At 45.1% G+C, this 26,809-nt stretch overlaps 1 long non-coding RNA gene across 1 annotated transcript; it reads left to right on the plus strand.

Moving 5' to 3' along the window:
* Nucleotides 1–1,420: 1,420 nt before the first annotated feature.
* Nucleotides 1,421–22,793, plus strand: LOC116974861. Its single transcript, XR_004412472.1, has 3 exons — nucleotides 1,421–1,539; nucleotides 17,576–17,583; nucleotides 22,780–22,793. It is a non-coding gene; the product is annotated as an uncharacterized LOC116974861 (long non-coding RNA).
* The last annotated feature ends 4,016 nt before the right edge of the window (nucleotides 22,794–26,809 follow it).

The following is a 26,809-nucleotide window of genomic DNA, read 5'->3' on the forward strand; positions in this document are numbered from 1 at the left end:
ATGTGGGAGATTGTATCTTACAAACTGATTGAGTTTTTTGAAGATGTAACCAAAAAGCTTTCATCTATCTGTATCTATTCATAACTAAAACTCTGATCTAGCTATCTTCTGGTTTGGTGGCCTTTCTATTTGCGCAAAAACAGTTCGCGATAGCGCTACAATTTTCACCAGTTCACTCACCGTTCCTCTGTGCTGCAAGTGTACCTAGTATCATTCCGATTGGTTGAATGTCGTAAAAGTTAGTGAGGTTTAAAAATCTTAAAAACCGCGCGTGCGCAGATCAAACACTTCTCCTGCCAGTCAGCACCGCATTTTAGTTTCTTCCCCTGTCACTCCCCAGGACGGTCCGCCCCTTCCTGCACCATCACGTCTTTACTGGAGCTGAGGATGGCCGGTGGAGGTTTCCAACCAGACTTTCGGAGGGACCCGAAGCAGCCCAGTGTCAAACAGCCCAGTGTCGGAGACCCTGCCCAGCCCACCATGGGAGACCCAGCCCAGAGTCGGAGAACCAGCCCAGCCCAGCCTAGAGTCGGAGACCAAGCCCAGCCCGCAGTCGGAGATGTCTCCGATATCGCCAAACAGAAAGCGGAAACTCTGATCCCGGCGGAGAACGACCAGCAACTAGCGCCCGTTGTAAGTTCTCATCGTACCGCCAATTCCAGCCACTACCCCTGCCGCAACCACACCCCCACCACCCCCCTGCCCCCACAAACACCGCTCCCCCCACAAACCCCACCCCACAACCCCCTCCCCCACAACCCCACAACCCCACCTCCCCCACAACTCCCCTCTCCCACAACAAACCCCCCACAACCCCTCCACTGCCCCCACAGCCCCCCTGAACCCTGCCATCTGCCCACACACACCCCTCACACACACACACACACACACACACACACACACACACACACACACACACACACCCCCCAACAACCCTGCCCGCCCCCACAACCTATGCTATGAAATTGAATTTGGTGGCCGGCACTCTGCTTGAAATGCTATGAAATTGAATTTGGAGGCCTGCACTCTGCTTGAAATGGAATTTCAAGGAATAGCCGTGAGTGAACTGCCAGCCGACCAGCCCCAAGTGACTGAGCTGCCAGCCCACCAGCCCTGAGTAACTATCAGCCCACCAGCCCTGAGTGTGAGCTGCCAGCCCACCAGCCCTGAGTGACTGAGCTGCCAGCATACCAGCCCTGAGTGATTGAGCTTCCAGCCACCAGCTCTGAGTGATTGAACTGCCAGCCCACCAGGCCTGAGTGACTGAGCTGTCAGCCCACCAGCCTGAGTGACTGAGCTGCCAGCCCAAGAATCCATTCGGCCCATAATGTACATATTAGCCCTCTGGAAACCAGTCCCTTTGTCCCACAATACCCATACTAGCCTCCAGAAAGACTCCCCCCCCCCCACTGGCCACCAATATTGGAATTGGTGGAGACGTGGGATATTGCATTGGGGGACCAGCCCTCCCGTATGAACATGGAACCCAACGGGTCCCACTTAGTCTGGTATATCACGAAAACTTTCATCTTGTTATCTGTAGGTTTGCATTGTACCTCTATTTGCACAAAAATAGTACATGATAGCACTACAATTTTTGCCCCACCTTACCATTGTCCTGTGCTGTAAATGAAACAGGTTTTGTTCCGATTGATGGTATATTTTAAAAGTTATTAACATTTAAAAATAAACTTAAAACAGCGCCCCCACCCACGCATGACCAGTTTGGGGAGAGTTCCCATGTGCCTTTTTACTGGCATCGCAAAGGGCACCCAACGGATCCTCAGCCGTGCCTGCGCAGTTGGGACCTTTCCAGAATTCAGATTGCGATCTTTTTTTCACAATGGCGACATGTGTAAGGTTACTTCCATGTTAATTTCTGCCGCCCCGAGGGTAGGGGAAAGGAGGGGGGGGGGGAAGAGTTAAGGGAGGGGTTGGGGCAGTATCTTGATTGTTATCATGTATTGTCTTTCTGCTGACTGGATAGCAGGCAACTAAAGCTTTTCACTGTATATTGGTACACATGACAATAAACTAAACTAACTCTAATTAACTAAAAGAGTTGCCCATCATCTCTATATAACTAAAAGTCTTTGTCTTGTTAGGGCAGCCCGGTGGTGCAGTGGTAGAGTTGCCGTCTTACAGCACCAGAGACCTGGGTTCGATCCTGACTACGGGTGCTGTCTGTATGGAGTTTGTACATTCTGCCCGGGACCTACATGGGTTTTCCCCAGGTGCTCCAGTTTACTCCCACACTCCAAAGGCGTACAGATTTGTAAGTTAATTGGCTTGGTAAAATTGTAAAATTGTGCCTAGTGTGTGTAATTTTTCATCAATGTGATGGGCCTACTAATATTGCAGATATTGTACACTCATTCCTTCTTCCATCTGTCCTACGTATCTCCAGAAAATCCGGAATCCAAATATATAATGATCAGAAAAACTAGTCACCATATATTTTTCAATAATCCTCAAATCGATGTTCCTTCAAAAAAACGATACTATTTAAGCGCACCTGTTACAAATATTTTCTCTTAGGTATTGAAGAGTTGGATTCCTGATAATACTGTTTTAAAATCTAATTACTATTCTTTGGTGGTTAAACAATGTTCTTGATTCCTCCACATAGGGGATATATAATGTGTCCTGTCAATTTCAATTATAGTCAGAGGGAAAGATGTAAAGAACAAGATATTGGATCGGTAATTTCTATAAGTCTCACTGAAGCCATGCGTTGCACCTGACAAAAACATTTATTTACAAATCAAAGAAGAGAAAGTCATATTAATAAATCATAGCATAAGAAAAACAATGTGCAGAAATTTAATGATGAGTAATTTTCTGGTCCATATTAGTAGGAGGAGTTAAAATATTCCTAAGCCTCTCAGCCGTGATTTTTTTTTCAGCTAAATTGAATGTTATTGAATTTTTGCATCACTTTATAGGTTGCACTGCACTGTTTAAGGCCAAACTATTGATGCAAGTCCTGAGGCGAAATGTGCAGTGACGAGGGACAGAAAGCATACTTCAACCAGAAGCAAAGCCAATTGATTATAACATGAAAACTGTCTGCCATTAACAGGGGGGGGAGAAGTTTTTTTTCTTTGTTCCCAAAGGTGATGTGTCTTTGGTTCATTGTACTGGTATGTACGAGGTTGTGATTTAAACTTTCAGCAGCAATGTATGTTTTAATGGGCAGTTCTATTAAATAGCCAACAGTTATTTGGTTTTGCATAGTGCAGAACTGATAGTCCTCCAAGCTCAGGGAAAAGATGCTTGCAATGAATTCTCTGATATCTCACTTTCAAACTTGAACTAACAAATAAACGGCTTGTTCAGATAGCCTAAGATGTCCAGGGATGCAGACATCAGGTGAAGGATAATGATATCCTTTCCGAGCCCCTTGATGATAGGAAGAGCCTTTAGACTTTAGAGATACAGCATGGAAACATGCCCTCTGTGATCACCCCATACACTAGTACTATCCTACACAATAGGGAAATTTACTATTTTACAGAAGCCAATTAACTTACAAACTTTTATGTCTTCGGAATGTGGGATGAAACCAGAGCACCCAGAGAAAACCCACATGGTCACAGGGACAACGTAGAAGCTCCATACAGACAGTACCCGTAGTCAGGATCGAACCCAGAATTCTGGTGCGGGGCTGCAGTGCAGAGAATACTCTTGTCCCACTTCAGGCAAGGAGCCAGATCTGGTGTCAGAAGACTATTCTTCTTCTTGTGTATGACATGCACAGCGTAAAGTTGTAGGTCAACTTGTTCTATTTGATCTATTTGTTTCTGCATGTCGGGTTGATTGCATTTGTCGAAACAGGGTGGACCACGTGAAAATTGCAATCTCCCACCCCAGAAGACTATTGGAAGACAAAGTTCCTGGTGGAGCATAAAGGGTAAGAATCATAGAGTAGGTGAGGAAATATTATGACTGTCTTTTATCTGTTTGCATCTCTGCTGAACTTTAATTTTTTTTCACTCATCTCTTTTCACCACATATTCCCCATTACAATCTACATTCAAACCGTAACTCTACTGACCTTCATGCTCCATCTCTGCTAGATGTCAGATGGGTTTGCGGAAATTAAACTCCACTACTAACATTAACAGAGTCTAAATGTTACTGACTAAAGCAAAGTTGTCACCTATCATCAAAAGACCTGATCTGCACTAATGTAAGGTTGTTGACACAATATACTTCTTCCTCTCTTTACAGACACTCTCCAACTTGCCCTACATTTATGTCGAGCGCTGTTCCCTTGTTCACTTGTGGAGTCCTTTTTCCTGCTTTCAAGATTGGCTGATATTCCCAATCACTCCAGTGCTTTAACTGTCCTCCCTCACATTGCATTCAATCAACGGTATTGCAGCAGTAAAAGCCCCCTAGCTTAATTTGCTCTCTGTCTTTCAGTCTCATCCCTCTCAATTTAACATATTGCACAGTGCAGACTTCAGTCATTAATGTTTACACAATGTCACTCTCTTAGACACTTAACTCAATCCTTCTCAATATAATACAAAGCCCTCACTTGCTAAAGCTCACTTGCTGTCAGTGTCTACACTACATTTTGATTTTTTATCTCAGTGGACATTGTTGCCAAGCTTTAGGTTGTTATTTTGTATCATGAGATGATATGTGCACCTGCCAACCAACCTTCACCACCAGCCTTTCAGATGACAATATAACACCATAGAAATTATAATTATGGAGCACAATGTTTACAATGTTAATGATGCCCACAATAAAGCAATAATGTTAGCGAAAGTGTAATAATGCATTATTAATGACATTAACATAAATTGGTGATTTCAATTAATGTAGCTCATTGGAATAATGCAGAGCAAAACTTGGTAATTTTTGAGCACTCACCTTGAATGTACTGAACTAGTTTTCAGCAAACACAAAACTTTTTCTCTTTCTTCCTCCACCCCTGTATCATCAATCGGGAGCATCCAATATCAGGGGTGTCAGGGGTTATGGGATGAAGGCAGGAAAATGTGAGGAAAAGGTATATAGATCAGAAATGATTGAATCATAAGACTTGATGGGCCGAATGGCCATATTCTGCTCCTAGAACATGTGAATATAAAATCTATGCTTAAATTAGCAAGCTACATTCATTCGGGTGACTAGAGAAAATAACCTACAAGTGACCTACATAAATACAACTACACGTCAAGAGTATTTCGATGGCTGTAAAGTATTTTGGGACAGTCCAAAATAAGAAGTGAGACTCACCTTTGAAAGACAAACCTTTAACAAAATAAACTTTAGAAAGTTCTATTTCCGGCTCATCGGTTTGTGCAATAAAGGGGCTGACCCACTGCGGCGACCTAATTCGCGAGTTTAGAAGAGTTTGAAAAAAATGTCATGTTGAAGACCTCCTTCGACTATGTAGAAGACCCCCTTCGACCTCCTTCGACTATGTTGAAGACTAGCTTCGACTAGTTTCGGGAAAATTAGACACCGAATAGTGGAGAGTGAAGACGACCTCCTTCGATCTCCTTCGACCTCCCTTCGACCTCCCTTCGACTATGTTAAAGATTATCTACAACTACCTTTGACTACCTTCGATGACCTTCGACTACCCTCGATTGCATACAACTAACATGCCAACCTACTACGACCTACTTCGACTAAACCTACGAGTAAAAAAAGTATCGATTTTTTCCGTGGCAACGTTTTTTACTCACGGGCATTTTTCAACGTGTTGAAAAATACGCCGCGACCTAGCTGAGGCCTCGAGTATGCGAGGACTACCCTCGAGCATGAAGGAGAGTTACAAAGACCTCCTAGGACCTCGTGTCGACCATGCTGCGAGTATGAGTCGAGGGCAAACTCGCCAGAACTCGTGGATTTGGTCGCTGCAGTGGGACAGCCCCTTAATTATACCATGCCGTCCTATGGATGATTCTGCATCCTGGAGGAAGAACTGACACTACCTTTAGTGCTCATCTGTTCTCATCCATTTCATGTCTCATCCATTTGCATGTGTCTACTATTTACTGTACATTAATAGGTAATCTTCTCTCCCGGCCTCTGCCCCCTTACCTTGACATCTCTCTAATTTACACTCTCCCAGTCACACAGATTGGATTCAAAATTCAGCAAGTGCAGCCTAGCAAATGAACACACATCAATGTCATTGCTTCATGGCACAGCAGGCAGTGATATATGCCACGCTAATACTCTCTCATATTGTTAAAGTAACAGATACATTCAAAGCATTTTCATCTGAACTCCTCCGATAATTTTCTTTCCTAAATAAATCCCAATTTGCTCAGTTTGGAAAGATTTGATTTCAAATTTGGCCCACAGTTCATCTCCATAATTTGTAAACATTAATGAAGTTTTATTTTGTTGTGCTTTCACCACTCATAGTGGACATCATCTCATATGCATAGACAGATGATGGAATGGTTTATGGAGTACACAGTACCATGGAATTACAATTATTCAAATGAGTATTTATATTGGCAATAGCTACTTTTTTCTCCTCCTTAAAATCTTCAAATTGGAGCACAAGGCTCCAATATTCCCATTTCATTCATGAGATGTAATGTAATAAAACAACAGTATGTTTTCAAACAACAGCAATGTGAATAGATACATAGATACATAAAAAATAGATGCAGGAGTAGGCCATTCAGCCTTTCGAACCAGCACCACCATTCAATGTGATCATGGCTGATCATCCACAATCAATACCCCATTCCAGCCTTCTCCCCATATCCCTTGATTCAGCTAGCCCAAAGAGCTCTATCTAACTCTCCTTTGAATGCATCCAGTGAATCAGCCGCTACTGCCTTTTGAGAGAGAATGCCACAAATTCACAACTTTCTGGGTGAAAAAGTTTTTCCTCATCTCAGTTCTAAATGGCCTACCCCTTATTCTTAAACTGTGTCCCTTGGTTCTGTACTCCCCCAACATTGGAAACATGTTTTCTAGCATGTCCAATCCCTTAATAATTTTATATGTTACTATAAGATCCCCTCTCACCCTTGTAAATTCCAGTGAATACAAGCCCAATCATTCCATTTGTTCACCATATGATAGTCCCGCCATCCCGGGAATTAACTTTGTGAACCTACGCTGCACTCCCTCAATAGCAAGAAAGTCCTTCCTCAAATTAGGAGACTAAAACTGCACACAATACTCCAGGTGTGGTCTCACTGGGACCCTGTACATCTGCAGTAGGATCTCCTTGCTCTAAAACTCAAATCCTCTCGTTATGAAGGCCAACATGCCATTAGCTTTCTTCACTACCTGCTGTACCACCATGCTTACTTTCAGTGACGGATGTACAAGGACACCCAGGTCTCATTGCACTCCCCCCCTTTCTAATCTGACACCATTTAGATAATAATCTGCCTTATTGCTCTTGCCACCAAAGTAGATAACCTCACATGTATCCACATTATACTGCATCTGTCATGCATCTGCCCACTCACCCAACCTATCCAAGTTACCCTGCATCTTCTATAGCATCCACTTCACAGTTCACACTGCCACCCAGCTTTGTGTCATCTGCTAATTTGCTAATGTTACTTTTAATTCCTTCATCTAAATCATTAATAGATATTGTAAATAGCTGCTGTCCCAGCACCGAGCCTTGCAGCACCCCACTTGAACTACCTGCCATTCCAAAAGGGACCCTTTAATTCCTACTGTTTGTATCCTGTCTGCCAACCAATTTTCTATCCATGTCAATACCCTACCCCCAATACCATGTGCTCTAATTTTGCCCACTAATCTCCTGTGTGGGACCTTATCAAAGACTTTCTGAAAGCCCAGATACACTACATCCACTGGCCCTCCCTTATCCATTTTACATGTTACATCCTCAAAAAATTCCAGAAGATTAGTCAAGCAAGATTCCCCCTTCATAAATCCATGCTGATATGGACTGATCTTGTTCCTGCTATCCAAATGCGTTGCTAATACATCTTTAATAATTGACTCCAGCATCTTCCCACCACCAATGTCAGTCTAATTGGTCTATAATTCCCTGCTTTCTCTCTCCCTCCTTTCTTAAAAAGTGGGATAACATTAGCTACCCTCCAATTCATAGGAATTGATCCAGTATCTATAGAACATTGGAAAATGATCACCAATACGTCCACAATTTCTGGAGCCACCTCCTTGAGTACCAGGGATGCAGACCATCAGGCCCTGGGGATTTATCAGTCTACCCAACACCATATCCTGACTAATGTGAATTCCTTCTCATCCTCCATTACCCTAGGTCCTCTATCCCCTAGCACATCTAGGAGATTGTTTGTGTCTTCCTAGTGAAGGCCAAACCAAAGTACCTGTTCAACTCGTCTGCCATTTCCTTGTTCCCCATTATAAATTCACCTATTTCTGTCTTCAAGGGACCCACATTTGTCTTAACTAATCTTTTCCTTTTCACATACCCAAAGAAGCGTTTACTATACTCCTTTATATTCTTGGCTAGCTTACCTTCTACTTCATCTTTTCAAGGTTTCAAGGTTTCAAGGTCTGTTTATTGTCACATGTATCAATTAATGTACAGTGAAATTTGAGTTACCATACAGCTATACAAAGTGAAAAGCAACAAGACACACAACCACATAAAAGTTAACATAAACATCCATCACAGTGGATTTCACATTCCTCACTGTGATGGAAGGCAATATAGTTCAATCGTCTTCTTTGTTATCCCGCGGTCAGGGCAGTCAAACCATCCGCAGTCGGGGCCATCAAAGCCCCTGCAGCTGGCGATCGAAGCCCAAGTCGGGGTGATCGAAACTCTCTCCGCTGCATGGAGCTCCCGAGTCAGCCTCTTCTTACCAGAGACTGCGGGCCTCACGATGTTAAAGTCCACAGGAACTTCGATCCCCGGCAAAGGGATAGCAAGCTCCCTGGGGCTTGGAACGCTGGGTTGGTCTCCAGGAAAGGCCGCCAACTCCACGATGTTAGGACGCAATGGGGATGGAGATACGATACGGAATAAAAATCGCATCTCCGTCGAGTTAAGAGATTGAAAAAAGTTTCCCCTAACCCCACACATAAAACAAACCAAGGAACACTAAAATATAATTTTAACACATACTAAAAATAACAAAAAGAAGAAAGTAGAGACAGACTGTTGGCGAGGCAGCCACTGCTGGTGGCTCCCCATATTGCATTTTTAGTTACCTTCTGTTGATCTTGAAAAGTTGGCCAATCCTCTGGCTTCCTGCTCATTTTTGCGATGTTATACGTCTTCTCTTTTAGTTTTATACTGTCTTTGACTTCCCTTGTCAGCCACAGTTGTTTCTTACTCCCCTTAGAATCTTTCTGCCTCTTTAGAATGAAATGATCCTGCATCTTCTGGATTATTCCCAGAAATTCCTACCATTGCTGTTCCACCATCATCCCTGCTAGGGTTCCTTTCCAATCAACTTTGGCCAGCTCCTCCCTCATGCCTCCATAGTCCCCTTTGTTCAACTGTAATACTGACACTTCTGATTTTACCTTCTCCCTCTCAAATTGCAGATTAAAACTTATCATATGAATCACTGAGACATACAAACAACAGGCAGTGTCATTTTGATTTGCTTCATGAAAAATGATTGATCCTTTACTTATGTTTAATCTTTATGGAATTTTGGAATTATACTCCTAGGAATATCAAAAACAAGTGCTAGCAAAATAAAACAGAATTTTATAGTGAATTAAAACAAGCGAGTATGATTAGTATTTATTTAAGGAAATAGTTATGAAAATGTTTAATTTAATCTTCCTTTTCTATTTTTAAAAATAAATCATATTGAAATCTATGGTTAACAATAACAGTGTTTGATTGTTATCAGATATAGAGAAAACAAATTATTGGTGCAGAAACTGACCTTTAATCCCTTTACATCAAGGGTCGGCAACCTACGGCACACGGGCCAGATCCAGCCCGTAACCCGAAATCATCCGGCCCACAGGTGTAACACAAACACACACAACACTTATCCGAGAGTAGTTCTCACACACACATTGCCATTCCATATCACAACATCTGTCGACTCACTCTCTCTCCCCGTCCCTACCCTCCCACTCCCTCTTCCATCCTTCCGACCACCCAGAGTGAAAGCGCCCCCCACCCCGGTGCCACGGCATGTGTGAAACTGAAGCGGGCTGAGAGCGGCTTCGGCGAGGCGGTGCTGGTACGGTTTCCTCGGGAGCCCAGCGGCGGGCGGGCGGGCTGGAGGAAAGCGAAGCATCAGTGTGGTCGGTGAGGAATTCCGCTCTGTCCACAGTGTTGCACTTTAGTTGCAGTTTGTCACGGGGGTAATTGTCTTTGTTATATTGTTTTGTTGCAATTTTTTTAAACTATCATTAATTATTTATTAACTATGGTGATAGATGTGGCCCGCCATGCGCTCACAGACATCTGCAAAGATTATAAAGGAGCAAGATCTTTGGACATGGGTCCTGGCTGCTATGCAGAACAAGGTTGCCGACCCCTGCTTTACATGAATATATTGTAACAGGTGTGATTTGTATTCCTCTTACAAATTCTGGTTCAATGACATCAAGTTGATCTTTAAGTCTTGAAATGGTGAGAAGGTTAATATCAGTACGACAAAAATAGACTGAGAGTGCATGCTTGTGGGCAAACCAACAACTGACAAATAAGAGTATTTTAAAATAGGGTAAGAGATCAGATCAGCATGATTCAGTAAAAAAATGTGAGTTAAAGATGCTACATTAGGGAGGCTTGGAAGACAAATAATATTGAAGGTTTGATTAATAAAAAATAATGGAAACATACAGAAGGTATTGGCAATAGGATCAACAGAGACACCTGAGGGATACAGAGTGCAGGAAAGAACATAAAACAACGTTGATAACAAAATGAGGATTTATGTATTTTTAGAAAGGCAATGGTTATTTGGGGATTATCTGATATTCCATGGTCAAAATCCTAAAGGAATGGATTATGTACATTTGGAAAGGCAGGAAGGGGCAGTTCGGCATTGTGTGGGGGACATCCCGTCTCACCAATGTTTTGAGGAGATTACTGATAGAGGTAGGGCAGGCAGTAGAGATTGTCAATGTGGACTTTAGTAAGGTATTTGACAAAGCCCTGTATAGTAGGTCGGGTCAGAAGTTCATAGATCACAGAATCATTCATCTTCTTTCCAATGCTAGCAGCAAGATGAGACCTGGCTAGGGTGGTGGGGATCTTTGATGATATTAGCTACCTTTTTGAGGTAGAACTTCCTATAGATCCCTTCAATGGTAGGAAGATCAAAACTTGTGATGGACCAGGCAGTGCTCCCCAATTTCTCCATTCTTGGCCTTTTCAAGGTCAGTTTACTGTCACGTACCAATTAAGGTACAATGAAATTCGAATTACCATACATCCATACTAAAAAAAAGCAACAAGGCACACAACTACATAAAAGTGAACATAAACATCCACCACAGCGGATTCCCCACGTTCCTCACTGTGATGGAAGGCGATAAGGTCCAATCGCCTTCCTCTTTAAACTCCAATGGCCGGGGCAGTCGAACCATCCTCAGTTGGGGCGATCAAAGCACCCACAGCCGGCGGTCGAAGCCCCCTCGTCGGGACGATTGAAATTCCCACATCGGGGCGATCTTAACTCCTGCGGCTTGGAGGCCCCGATGTCGGTCTCTAACCTTCGCGATATTAAAGTCCCGCAGGCTCTCACGGTTGGATCCCCAAAGTCAACTCCCGACAGGGATCGCGAACTCCATGATGGTAATTCTGCAGGCTCCCGCGATGAAGCTCCCGGTCGATCTCCAGCAAAGGACGCCAACTCCACGATGTTAGGCCACAGTGCAGATGGGGATAAGGTACGGATAAAATTGTATCTCCGTCGAGGTAAGAGTTTAGAAAAAGTTTCCCCCAACTCCCCCTCCCCACCCACCTCCACATGAAACAAGCTAAAGAAAACTAAAAACATACATTTAACACATACAAAACAGACACAAAGAAAGAAAGGACAGACAGACTGTTGTCGAGACAGCCATTGCTGCCGCAACCCAGTGGATACAATCAGGCCATGATGCAATGTGTTAAGGTGTTCTGTTCAATAGGGTGACATAAAAAATCTCTTCTAACCTCTGAGGAACTAGAGGCATTGATGAGCTTTCATTATGATTGCATCAAGGTGCTGGGCTCAGAACAGATCTTCAGAGATGTGGACTTCCAGGAACTTGAAACCATTGACTCTCTTGACCGCTGTCCTGCTGATGAAGACGGGTTTATGGACCATCCATTTTCCCTTCCTGAAGTCAACAATCAACTCCTTAGTCTTGTTAACATTGAGAGCAAAGTTGCTGTTCTGGCACCATTCAATCATTATCAATCTCCTCCCTGTACTCTGACTCATTGTCAAGGTCATAAGGTCATAAGTGATAGGACTAGAATTAGGCCATTCAGCCCATCAATACCCATCTACACCGCCATTCAATCGTGGTTGATCTATCTCTTCCTCCTAAACCCATTCTCCTGCCTTCTCCCCATAACCCCTGACACGCGTACCCATCAAGAATCTATCTATCTATGCCTTAAAAATATGCACTAATGGCCTCCACAGCCTTCTGTGGCAAAGGATTCCACAGATTCACCACCCTTTGACTAAATACATTTCTCCTCATCACTTTCCTAAAAGAAAGTCCTTTAATTGTATTGTATTGTATTGTATTGTATTCAAATTTATTGTCATTGTCTCAGTTAGAGACAACGAAATGAATTTCCCTTACAGGCAGTATCATAAAAATAAAAATAAATAAATAATAATAATAAATAATAAAACATATTAAAAATAAAATAGAATTTAAAAAAAAGCACAAACACTGAAAGTCCACGACACAACATAACACAGTGGCACCAAGGTGAGGAAGGCACCATAGTCCAGCCAGCCTCCCCTCCGTTCTTCCCAGATTTTCACTCGTGGTCGAGGCCTTCCTAGCACCCGCAGTCGCCGCCCCGGGCGGCCCGATGTTCAGGCCCTCACGCCGGGCTGGTGGAACGCCGACGCCGAACCCCGACGGTGAACATCCTCCTCCTCAGCGGCCCGGACCTCCTGATCAGCCGCCTCCCGCAGCCGGAGTCCGCAGCTCCCGAGTCCGCAGGCCGAGCCGGGCGGAGTCGCAGGACCCCGCGTTGTTGATCAGCGCCGCCCGCGTTGGGAGCTCCGCAAACCGCAGCTCCATGATGTCGGTGCAGCAGGTCCAGCACTCCGGGCTCCAGACGGCGATCCCCGGTAAGGCATCGCCAGCCTCGCGATGTATCAGCGCTGTCCCGCCGCTGCTGGAGCTCTGGTCGCAGGAAAGTCCACGCCAATCCAGTAGGTAGGCCGCTGGTGGTGGGGGGGGGGGGGGGCGAGGACGCGACTCGAATAAAAGTTGCGTCTTCATAATTCTGAGGCTATGACCTCTAGTCCAAGACTCCCTCACTTTATGTGTCCAACAATGATGATATCGTCAGCAAATCTAAAGATGCTGTTGGAGCTGTGTCTAGCTACACAGTCATAAGTATGGAGAGTTTAAAGCAGGGGGGCTGAGCACAAATTCTGAGGTGCCTCTATGCTGATGGTCAACGAGAATGAAGCATTGTTGTCAATTTGTACTGTTTCTACGGGCATGGTAGGGTGCTGAGGAATGTTATAGATCTACAAGAGCTAGATGTACAATTCCATTGTTTCTTGAAAGTGGCAATAGAGGTAGATAACGTGGTGAAGAAAGCACGGCAAGCCTGCTTTAATAGGTCAAAAGAGAATATAAACATTATGATCTTATTGCAACTTTACAAAATACTGACTTTAATGCATAAAGTCATGGAGTCATACAGCAAGGAAACAGGCTCAACGGCCCAACTTGTTCACATCAACCAACATGTCCCATCTACAATATTTCCACCTGCCTGCGTTTGCACTTAGAGTATTGTGAACATTTCTGGTTGTTCCACTTACATAGAGGATGTGGTTGCGGTGAGAATGCAGAGAAGATTCACAAGGCTATTGCTTGGATTGGAAGACTTCAGTTGCAGGGACAGACTGGGTAAGCTGGCGGTGTTTATCTTGGGACAAAGGAGGTCAATGGGTGCCCTGATAGTGATTTATAAAATCATAGGAGGCAAAGATGGAGTGGACAGACAGTCTCTTTTTTCATAAAAGGGGTATGAATAACAAAAGTGCATTGGTTTCCGATGAGTGGCAGGAATTTTAAAGGGGACTAGACTGTTGGGTCCCTGTCACATGGGAGGCTTTGTCCACTAATGCAACCTGCTCCCCCAACACAATATTCCATCACTCATCCATAGCCCCCACAGGAGGCCTGGTCCCCCAACGTAACTGCAACACAATATTCCACCACTCTCCCATTCCCCCAATGCAATCCGTTTCCCCCACGGGAGGCCTGGTCCCCCAACATTCCCCCAACACAATATTCCACCACTCACCCATTCCCCCAATGCAATCCGTTCCCCCAACGCAATATTCCACCACTCACCCATAGCCCCCAACTGTGCAGGGGTGGCTCATTCCCCTTTATTCACCCTCCCTCATTTCAAACTTTAAAAAAATAGCAATTGCACTTGCAGTGTCCTGGGATTGCAATATTGTAGCGGGCTGGGCTACAATCCCATTGTGACATCATAGCTGTTATAGTGGGATTTGTAAAATTAAAAATGTGAATAACTTGTAAAATATAACATCAATCTGAATGAAACGATAAAAACACTCAAGGCAATTGAGAGTAAGGTGGTCCAAAATTTGTAGCTATCGTGTACCATTTTGGCATAGTTCCGGGATCACGCAAGCACACAGAATCACAAACAAGATGAGAGTTTTTGTAATATATATAGATTTAAACAGAAAGTTAAATCGGTGCTGGGTTTGCAGCTATTTACAATATACAACCTAGAAGGATCTAGATGAAGGGAAAACTAAATCCAGGGCAAAAATCAAAAAGGGCCACTTTTCAACATAATTGTATAAGGGGTAAGAGTGTTGTAAAAACAAGCCTGAAGGCTTTGTGTCTCAATGCAAGGAGCATTCATAATAAGGTGGATGAGTTGAATGTGCAGATAGTTATTAATGAATATGATATAGTTGGGATCACTAAGACATGGCTCCAGGGTGACCAAGGCTGGGAGCAGCACATCCAGGGATATTCAATGTTCAGGGGTGATAGACAGAAAGGTAAAGGAGGTGGAGTAGCGTTGCTGGTTAGAGAGGAGAGTAATGCAATAGAAAGGAAGGACATTAGCTTGGAGGATGTGGAATCGATATGGGTAGAGCTGCGAAACACTAAGGGGCAGAAAACGCTAGTGGGAGTTGTGTACAGGCCACCTAACAGTAGTAGTGGAGTTGGGGTTGGCATCAAACAGGAAATTAGAAATGCGTGCAACAAAGATAAAACAGTTATAATGGGTGACTTCAATCTACATATAGATTGGGTGAATCAAATTGGCAGGGGTGCTGAGGAAGAGGATTTCTTGGAATGTATGCGGAATAGTTTTCTAAACCAACATGTAGAGCAGGCTATTCTAGACTGGGTATTGAATAATGAGGAAGGGTTAGTTAGCAGTCTTGCTGTGCATGGCCCCTTGGGCAAGAGTGGCCATAGTATGATTGAGTTCTTCATTAGGATGGAGAATGACATAGTTAATTCAGAAACAAGGGTTCTGAACTTAAAGAAAGGTAACTTTGAGGTTATGAGACGTGAATTGGCCAAGATATACTGGCATTTGATTCTTAAAGGGTTGACGGTGGATATGCAATGGAAGGTATTTAAAGACTGCAAGGATGAACTACAACAATTGTTCATCCCAGTTTACCAAAAGAATAAATCAGGAAGGTACTGCATCCGTGGATAACTAGGGAATTCAGGGATAGTATCAAAACAAAAGATGAAGCATACAAATTAGCCAGAAAAAGCAGCTTGGAGGATGTGGAATCGATATGGGTAGAGCTGCGAAACACTAAGGGGCAGAAAACGCTAGTGGGAGTTGTGTACAGGCCACCTAACAGTAGTAGTGGAGTTGGGGATGGCACCAAACAGGAAATTAGAAATGCGTGCAACAAAGGTAAAACAGTTATAATGGGTGACTTCAATCTACATATAGATGAAGGGTGAATCAAATTGGCAAGGGTGCTGAGGAAGAGGATTTCTTGGAATGTGTAAAAAGGACTTGCTTGACACACAAAGTCTTTTACTACATAACTTTATTATATGCACTACACACACTATGCCCTAGCTGTCCGTGGTCATCACTGGAGCTAGAGAGCGAGCTGGAGGTGGGGAAGCTACAATTATACAAGAGACAATGGGGAGTGGTTAGTAGTGGTGAGGTCACTATGTTAAAGGAGCATGCACTGATCTACATCCTTCGTCTTGGAAACAAAAGCGACCACAGCTCATACGCTAGAATCAGACCATAAGCAGGGAACAGTTAAAATATATCATGATACAGACTACTCGCACACTCCGTACCGGACAGGCGGCTTGACCAACCGCCCAGATTGGGTGCGCAACCCGCCTTCCCCTTCAACCGCAGGAGCTGCAGGTACGGGGGCAGGGACAGAGATGGGAGAGCCGGGTGAAGAGCGCCCAGGGGAAGGAGGAGAACGGGGGGGCGAAACAGGTACACCTGCAGGTGAGGCAGGAGAAGGAGGCTGGCGTGTGCGTGGCACAGAGAGCTGAGAGGGCAGTGTCCGGGGCATGCGAGGAGTGACAGGGGCAGGAGGAGTTTCGGGCAGTGGGGAAGGGACATGCGGCGAAAACGGGTCTGCGGGAGGCGGAGCAGGCTCGTTGACAAGCAGCAGGTGCTGGCGTGTCCGACGGTACACGGTGCCCTCGTAGTCAACCAGGTATGACCGGGAAGAGTCAGCATTGCCAACGACAACGGCCAGCCGGTGATGACCGAAGGTGGACTTCATCCGGACAACCTGGCCTGGGAACAGATAGGGAAGGAGACGGGATGACTTGTCAAAGGAGCGCTTCTGGATGACCTGCTTCTCGATGATGCGCTCCTTGACAGCGGCAGGGCTGCGGACCGCGGGCTTTAGGGATTGCTGAGAGACCGGGAGAGGGGGGCGAGTGGTGCGGGACATGAGGCGCTGGGCAGGCGAACCGAGTGCGGGGTCCCGGGAAATGTTGCGGAGGTTGAGGAGGGCAAGGTAGAAGTCCGAATGAGCAAGCCGACAATGTTCCAGCAGCTCCTTGGCGCTGCGGACAGCGCGCTCCGCAAGGCCATTGCTTTGCGGGTACTCGGGGCTGCTGGTGATGTGGCGAATGTTCCATTGGGTGGCGAAGGCGCCGAACTCTGCGCTGGTAAACTGGCTGCCGTTGTCGGATTGGAGAGTCACCGGGGACCCAAAGGTCGAAAAGTGACGGCGAAGCTTCCCGATGACGGCAGCAGACGTGAGGGACGGCAGCTGGTCCACCTCGAACCAGCTGGAGTAGGAGTCCACCAACACTCTCTTGCACTTCACGACTCTTGCGCACCTTCTTTACTTTCCTTACTTCTATCTTTTTCTTAAAGCTTAAAAAAAAAATGAAGCGGTACAAAAAATGTATTAAGATATATGTGTTGTGTGTTATTGTAATTTACCGTACTTCTAATAAAAATAATTTAAAAAAAAAAAATGCATGGCATCCCTTAGCGTTAGATCAGGCTTCATCAGGAGCTCGTCACACAGCTTAGAGTTTAGGAGACCGTTGACCAGGACGTCCCTGATCATTTCGTCCGGTGTTATCGCTTCAAGGCGGCACCGCCGAGCCATATGTCGCAAAGAGGCAATGAAAGCGTCAATGTGCTCACCGGGAGTCTGACGCCTTTGGAAGAACTTAAAACGCTCGGTAATGTTATTGGTGGGTATATCGCAGAGGGCAGTGAATTTGGCTATGAGACATACCGGGTCGTTGCGGTCTTCCGGAGGGGCGAACTCGAACGAGGCATAATGTTCCATTGCCTCCGGACCAGCCAGGTTGAGGAGTAGGTGAGCCTGTTCCGCAGGAGTGGCACCAGGATGAGCGATCGCAATATAGTGTTCGTAGTCGCGCTGGAAGACAGTCCAGCGGTGCACGATGTCCGTGTCAAAAATGAGCGTGTCGGGACGACGACACGAGTTGGACTTAGTAAAAATGTTGAGGTGGGGACACAACTGGGATAAACAAATAATAAAATAAAGCCGATGAACAGGAGACGCAAGTCTACCACGCTGACACCATGTAAAAAGGACTTGCTTGACACACAAAGTCTTTTACTACATAACTTTATTATATGCACTACACACACTATGCCCGAGCTGTCCATGGTCATCACTGGAGCTAGAGAGCGAGCTGGAGGTGGGGAAGCTACAATTATACAAGAGACAATGGGGAGTGGTTAGTAGTGGTGAGGTCACTATGTTAAAGGAGCATGCACTGATCTACAGAATGTATGCGGGATAGTTTTCTAACCCAACATGTAGAGGAACCAACGAGAGAGCAGGCTATTCTAGATTGGGTATTGCAATGGAAGGCATTTAAAGACTGCATGGATGAACTACAACAATTGTTCATCCCAGTTTGGCAAAATATAAATCAGGGAAAGTAGTGCATCCGTGGATAACAAGGGAAATCAGGGATAGTATCAAAACAAAAGATGAAGCGTACAAATTAGCCTGAAAAAGCAGCCTACCAGAGGACTGGGAGAAATTCAGAGTCCAGCAGAGGAGGACAAAGGGCTTAATTAGGAAAGGGAAAATAGATTATGAAAGAAAACTGGCAGGGAACATAAAAACTGACTGCAAAAGTTTTTATAGATATGTGAAGAGAAAAAGGTCAGTTAAACCAAATGTAGGTCCCTTGCAGTGACCTACAGGTGAATTGATCATGGGGAACAAGGATTCAATTGGCAGACCAATTGAATAACTACTTTGGTTCTGCCTTCAATAAGGAAGACATAAATAATCTGCCGGAAATAGCAGGGGACCGACCGGGGGTCAAATGAGATGGAGGAACTGAGTGAAATCCAGGGTAGTCGGGAAGTGGTGTTATGTAAATTGAATGGATTAAAGGCCGATAAATCCCCAGGGCCAGATAGGCTGCATCCCAGATTTCTTAAGGAAGTAGTCCCAGAAATAGTGGATGCATTAGTGATAATTTTTCAAAACTCTTTGGATTCTGAAGTAGATCCTGAGGATTGGAGGGTAGCTAATGTAACCCCACTTTTTAAAAAGGGAGGGAGAGAGAAAATGGGGAATTACAGACCAGTTAGTCTAGCATCTGTAGTGGGGAAAATGCTAGTCAGTTATTAAAGATGGGATGGCAGCACATTTGGAAAGTGGTGAAATCATTGGACATAGTCAGCATGGATTTATGAAAGGTAAATCATGTCTGACGAATCTTATAGAATTTTTCGAGGATGTAACTACTAGAGTGGATAGATAGATAGATAGATATAATTTATTGCCACACAACCAGGGTTGGTGGAAATTTGGGTTGTCAGCAGCAGTACAATAATAAAGAACACACAATAAAACTGAAACACAAACATCCACCACAGCATTCATCACTGTGGTGGAAGGCACAAAAATTTGGCCAGTCCTCCTCCATTTCCCCCCCGTGTACAGGACCAGAGTCCAGAGTCAGTCCAGGATCGGTTCTTCCTCACCGGAGACCGCGGCTTTAGATTGTTGTAGGCCGCAGGCCGGCGGTCGAGATTTAAAGTCCCCGCCGCAGCCAGAAGCACCGTAGACTGCAGGGCCGGCGGTCTAAGCTCCCCTCCAGGGGTGATGGTAAGTCCATGCCGGCCCCGCGGTAGAAGTCGGCCGCGGGCCGGCATTGATGGCTTCTTCTGCCCCCGGGTCCCCCACGAGGGATCCCGGGCTGTAGACGCCACACCAGCTGGAGCTCTGCAGACCGCGGCTTCAGGCTGCGACTTCAGGATGCCGGCTGCCCCGGGCCAGCGAAACGGAGCGCTCCCCTCCAGCGAGCCCCAGCGAGGGCTCACCCGCTCCACAACGAGAGTCCACGCTGCGCCCGCCGCTGAAGCCCCGGGCGCGTCTCCGGGAAAGGCCGCGTCGATCCTTGATGTTAGGCCACGGGGGAGGCGACCTGGAAAAAGTCGCCTCTCCATGGAGGAGGCGACCGAAGCGGGCTGGATGTAAAGCTACCGAAGAAGCGTCCGGCCGGTGGCTTCCGACTTGTCCCCACCCGCACGGGGGAGAGACGGATGCTCCAGCGAGACGCACTGCATGAGGGGCGCTCTCGCGGGGGGAGTTCAGGCACTCCCTCCACAGTGTCTTGTGCACTGCCCATTGCTTCCTCCTTACCCGAGGGTAGCTTTGGTGACCAGGACTGGGCTGGTCAAGAAGAGGGGACGCTGGCTGAAGATGTCGGGAGTATGCAAGGGGTGCAGGAACAGGAAGAGCTGCTGGGTGTGGTGGACCGCTACGTGGCAGCCCCACGTGTAGGAAGCCCGTTAGAGGCCAAACTAGCGGCCAGCATTAACCACCTCTCCAACAGGCCCCTACAGGAGCAGGTGGTCAGTGAGGCCTTAGAAACGTATACAGCTCCAGAGAACTGTGAGTCCCTCAAAGTGCCAGCTGGAAACAGCCAAATCTGGGGGCACGTTGGGGCAAATATTCGGAACCAGGAGCTAAAACTGCAGCGGATCCTCAAGCTCCTGACATCAGCCATCACATCGTTTGCTCGTTCCGTGGACAATACGGAGATGACCACTAATCAACAAGATACTCTCGCTCTGTTGTGCAACACGCAGTTCGAGATCAACAACCTTTGTAAACAAATCATAAGACCTGCTATAAATCCTAAATTTGTGGGGTTGTGCAAAACCCCAGCCACTGAGCCAGACACACTGCTCTTTGGCAAAGACCTCACAAAGCAAATGAAGGATATGGAAGAGGCCACAAAAACTTTCGGTCTCATGAGGACAGGCAAACCAAAAACAATAATTCCCAAGCGGCAGCACCCCATCGCATCCACCAGTCGACGTCTACCATATGGGACTGGTGAAAGCTCGGGGTCCGCATTCTATTACCGGAAGTCTTTTTTAGACCAGGGCCCAGAGCGGACCCCATGGAAAATGCGCCACCCCCCAACATCACCGCCACGTCAGACAACGCGCAAGACTCGTTGGTCCGGGAGGAAACAGAATATATAACCATAACCATGGAGGTAGGTGGGTCTGGTTCCTACCAGCATATAGAAAGTAGGGGCTTAATACTAACGGGGGAGATTACACCTGTTTAAAGAAACATGGGAGTCTATCACGAGTGATCAGTATATACTCAATGGCATTAGTGGATACAAAATACAATTCATACTAGAAAAATTGCCACCAGTTCAACATTGACCCCAGAGGGTATTTTCCCTCTCAGTTAAAGAAAAACGAGAGGGACAAGCTGAACTGGTGAGACTAATTACAAAGGGTATCATTGAAAAAACAAAACATGAACCCTTGGAATTCGTATCAAATATATTCACTAAAACCAAAAAAGATGGTGGATGTCGCATCATCATTGACTTAACTCACTAAATATGTTTGTTAAGTATATACATTTCAAAATGGAAACGTTTGTTACTGCCAAACAACTAATTTCCAAAGGATACTTCATGGCAAGCATTGATCTTAAAGATGCTTACTATTCGGTACCCATTCACAAGGATCATTGCAGATACCTGAAATTTACCTGGATGGGGCAGAAATGGCAGTTTAAAGCATTACACAATGGCTTAACTTCAGCCCCAAGATTATTCACCAAGATACTAAAACCAGCTCTGGCAATATTAAGAAGACAAAAACATATTGTCATGGCATATCTTGATGATATCTTAATAGTAGGCAAGACCATGGAATTGACTATGTCAGCTGTATCAGCTACCAAACAGTTGTTCAAAACCCTGGGATTTGTCTTACATCCAGATAAATCTAAGTTGAAGCCATCCACAACCATGGACTACTTGGGCTTCACAATTAATTCAGTCCACATGACTGTAATATTGCCAAGAGACAAAACAGTTGAATTGGCACAATCATGCAACAATTTAATGGTCAATGAACGACCAACTATTCGACAAGTAGCAAGAGTAATTGGGAAAATGGTAGCAGCATTTCCGGCTACACAATTCGGACCTTTGCACTATCAAAATTTACAAAGAGCAAAGGTACAGGCACTAAAACGACATGCAGGTCATTATGATCGTGTCATGAAGTTACCCACTGAAGCAATATCAGAACTACAGTGGTGGGCAAAAAACGTTTGGCATAGATTCAGCCCTATTATCATCACTAACCCTACGTTAGTTATCCAAACAGATGTCAGTGCTCAAGGCTGGGGAGCAACTAACTCCATATCCAGCACAGGTGGTAGATGGACTAACCCAGAGTCATCATTACTACTTACACTGGGCATTAATTATCTAGAGATGTTGGGTGCCTTTTATGGTTTAAAAGCATATGCATCAGATATGCATCACTTGCATGTACGGTTACAAATAGATAGTACTACGGTGGTGGCCTACATTAACCATATGGGCGGCATAAAATCGTTATCATGCGACAAGTTGGTCAACACAATTTGGCAATGGTGTGTCGAAAGACATATTTGGCTATCAGCAACTTACCTGCCAGGTAAGCTAAATACAGTGGCAGACACCAGGTCACGTAAATTTAATGACAACATCGAATGGATGTTAAACCCCAAAATATTTGCAAAGGTTATCAAGCAATATGGCATGTCAGATATAGATTTATTTGCATCAAGGCTAAATCACCAGGTACCTATGTATGTCGCTTGGGAACCAGACCCTGAGGCAGCAGCGGTAGGTGCGTTCGCGCTGGATTGGGGAAATTCTTCTTCTATGCATTTCCTCCCTTCTGCCTCATCAGTCGGGTACTACGCAAAATACAAATGGACTCTGCTTCAGGTATTTCGATAGTACCCGACTGGCCTACGCAGCCATGGTTCCCAATACTCCATGACATGGTTGTTGAAACTCCGATGGTATTCCCCAGTGACCCAGAGTTATTAACACACCCAGTGTCAGGCATAAGCCACCCGTGCCATGAAAAAATCAAACTCCTGGGTTGCAGATTCTGAACAGACCACTTCTGGGACTGGGATTATCAGAACAAACCGTCGACACCATGTCACCATCCCTCCGAACATCCACTTAAAAACAGTACTTGTCCAGCACCAAAAAATGGGGGAAGTACTGCTTGGATACAGGGACCACCTACTCAACCGCTACAGTTACCAACATACTGGAATTCCTGGTGAACCTTCACCACAATGAAGGACTCAGCTACAGTGCCATCAACACAGCTAGAAGTGCCCTGTCTGTCTATTTAAAACAAGCTCCAGGACAACACGCCATGGGGTCCCACCTGCTGGTGGTGAAACTAATTAAGGGTATTTACAACTCTAACCCCTAGACCAAGGTACACCCATATATGGGATGTCAGTGTGGTCCTGACATACCTCAGGGGATGGCCACCAGCCAGATCCCTCAACCTGGAACAATCTATGCTCAAAACACTCATGTTGATGGCACTTGTATCTGCACAGAGGGTCCAGTCACTACACCTATTGCGACTGGACAGCATGCTCACAGCTCCAGATCAGATCTCTGTCATTATCCAGGGACTGATCAAACAGAGCAGACCAGGAACACCTAATCCAGTCGTGGAATTCCGGGCTTACCCGCCAGAACCACGGTTATGTGCCATGACCCACCTACTGTCCTACATAGACACAACCAGAAATATTCGAGGGAGTGAAAAAGCCTTATGGGTCAGTCATAAAAAACCTTATGGTTGGGTGACGAGCCAAACCATTTCGAGATGGCTCAAGCAGGTGCTAAAAGCTGCTGGGATAAACACTAACATGTACAAATCTCACTCCACCAGGGCAGCATCCACGTCGACGGCCAAAAGAATGGACGTGCCTATAGACCACATCCTGGCTACAGCAGGATGGTCGGGGTAAAGAACGTTCAGAACTTTTTATAATAAGCCGTTGGCAAAACCTGCTTTATTTGCAGAACATTTTGTACAGACTGCAAATATTTAATTTAAGCCCAGGGGAGCAATTTAATTTCTTTGTTGTTATTGTTAAAAAATACCATTGTGTTTTTCTACAAACAGATTAACTGGTTGATTACGATAATACACTTCCTCCCTCAAGGACTTCGGCAGTGAGTGAAGTAATAACTGTTACACGGTTTGAAATCACAGAGCTTTAAAATCTTCACATAGTCACTCACGTGACTCCGAAGTAAAATAGTAAGATTAAACGAGAACTTACCAGTTTGAAGTTTGATCTGTATTTTATGAGGAGTTACGATGAGGGATTACGTGCCCTCCCACCCTCAATAATATGGGTCAAACTGATAACTGATGTCTCCTTTTCTTTACTATGTTTATTTCAATAACTGTGTCTATCTGTGATTCCACACCGCTGCTTTGAAGTATGCCGCGCATGCATGCTGAGCGGGCTCTTCACGTAATCCCTCATCGTAACTCCTCATAAAATACAGATCATACTTCAAACTGGTAAGTTCTCGTTTAATCTTACTATTATCCACTTTGTTGGCAAGAACTGGAAAGTAGACTATTATCTGAATGGTGGCCGATTAGGAAAAGGGGAGATGCAACGAGACCTGGGTGTCATGGGACACCAGTCATTGAAAGTAGGTGTGCAGGTGCAGCAGGCAGTGAAGAAAGTGAATGGTATGTTAGCATTCATAGCAAAAGGATTTGAGTATAGGAGCAGGGAGGTTCTACTGCAGTTGTACTGGGCCTTGGTTAGACCACTCCTGGAGTATTGTGTACAGTTTGGTCTCCTAATCTGAGGAAAGACATTCTTGCCATAGAGGGAGTACAGAGAAGGTTCACCAGACTGTTTCCTGGGATGGCAGGACTTTCATATGAAGAAAGACTGGATAGACTCGGCTTGCACTCGCTAGAATTTAGAAGATTGAGGGGGGTTCTTATAGAAACTTACAAAATTCTTAAGGGGTTGGGCAGGCTAGATGCAGGAAGATTGTTCCCGATGTTGGGGAAGTCCAGAACAAGGGGCCACAGTTTAAGGATAAGGGGAAAGTCTTTTAGGACCGAGATGAGAAAAAAAAATTTCACCCAGAGAGTGGTGAATCTGTGGAATTCTCTGCCACAGAAGGTAGTTGAGGCCAGTTCATTGGCTATATTTAAGAGGGAGTTCGATGTGGCCCTTGTGGCTAAAGGGATCAGGGGCTATGGAGAGAAGCGGAGACTTTCCATCACAGAGTCTGGGATCCCTTGCCAGATATCGCTGGAGAAGAGCTCCGACCGCCGGCCTGCAGCCTATAACATCATCAAGCCCATTCTCTGGTAGGAAGTGGCCGATTCGGGACCACCAAGCCGCGGAGTGTCCGTCCATCCCGACGTCGGAGTTTCGAGCATGCCGACGAGAGGGCCTGTACATCGGGCCGCCCGTGTTGGCGACCGGGGAGGTTTCATTGCCCCGACCACGGATGAACAAAGGAGGAGGACAGACTGAACGTTATTGCCTTCCACCACAGTGAAGTATGTTGATTCCACTGTGGTGGATGTTCATGTTGTATTCTATTGTGTATTGTGCTCTTTTTGATTGTATGCTGCATGGTAAGTCAAATTCCACTGTACCTTAATTGGTGCATGTGGCAATAAATGTGAACTTGAACTTAATACACAAAGGGACAAAGTTCTGGCACTTTGTATCCTTTAGACAGATAATGTGAATATCTGGAAGAGGAGATGGTAGAGTCTGATACATTGAACATAGAAGAGTAGAGCAGGCCGTTTGGCACACAATATCTATGCCAGACATGACCAACTCTTATCTGTCTGCACAATCCTTATCCCCCTGTTCCCTGCATATCCAGATACAATCACTACAGTTAAGGGACATTCAAACAAGCACTTAAATAGGTAACACATGGAAAGATATAAGCATAACATTGGCAAATGGGATCAGTGTAGATGGTAGGCATAGATGTGGTAGGCTGAAAGGACTTTTTCTGTGCACAGTCATAACTCTGCAAAGTCAGTGAAGTTTGGTGCCTTAGAACAAATAGTAAGAAAGTGTATTATTCTACAGCTGTGCAAGGACATGATGGTCTGAAGAAGGGTTTCGGCCCGAAACGTCGCCTATTTCCTTCGCTCCATAGATGCTGCTGCACCCGCTGAGTTTCCCCAGCAATTTTGTGTACCCACGATGGATCAAGTTTGTTTCATCAATTTTGATATGCACTATGTTCTTGTGTAATGTTGGATTTTCTAATCTATTTGAATTCCAGTGAATTAAAGCAAGAAATTAGTATATATTTTACATCAATATTTTAGAGGTTATTCTGTGAAGAATATTAGGCTTTATTAGATGACCGATAGTTTCATAATCCAAAGAGAGTTGGATGTCAAAGATTCTGTAGAACCCACAAAGGTGGTCTCTGCTCACAATTGAATTAATTGTATTCACCAGTAGTAGCCTTCATAACACAGGGCTGCTTCTGCCCAATATAAAATCTGTTTGATGACAGGAAGTGATAATTACTCTGTGCAGTCAAAGGTATTGTACGAATGTGAAAATTGGACCATGAGCTAAAGACAGAAGGCGACTGAAGGTGTTTGACTTATGATACCATGGATGTATGCTGAAAATTAGTTGGACAAGAAGCATAACTAATGAGGCGTTCTTTGAACTAGGACGAGAAAAGAGAGAAGTGATGAGGCTGATTATATTGAGAAAGATGACCCACTAAGGGAAAATTTCTTCTGTAGGTGGCAAAA

Source organism: Amblyraja radiata, chromosome 7 (assembly GCF_010909765.2).
Source record: "Amblyraja radiata isolate CabotCenter1 chromosome 7, sAmbRad1.1.pri, whole genome shotgun sequence".
NCBI lineage: Eukaryota > Metazoa > Chordata > Chondrichthyes > Rajiformes > Rajidae > Amblyraja > Amblyraja radiata.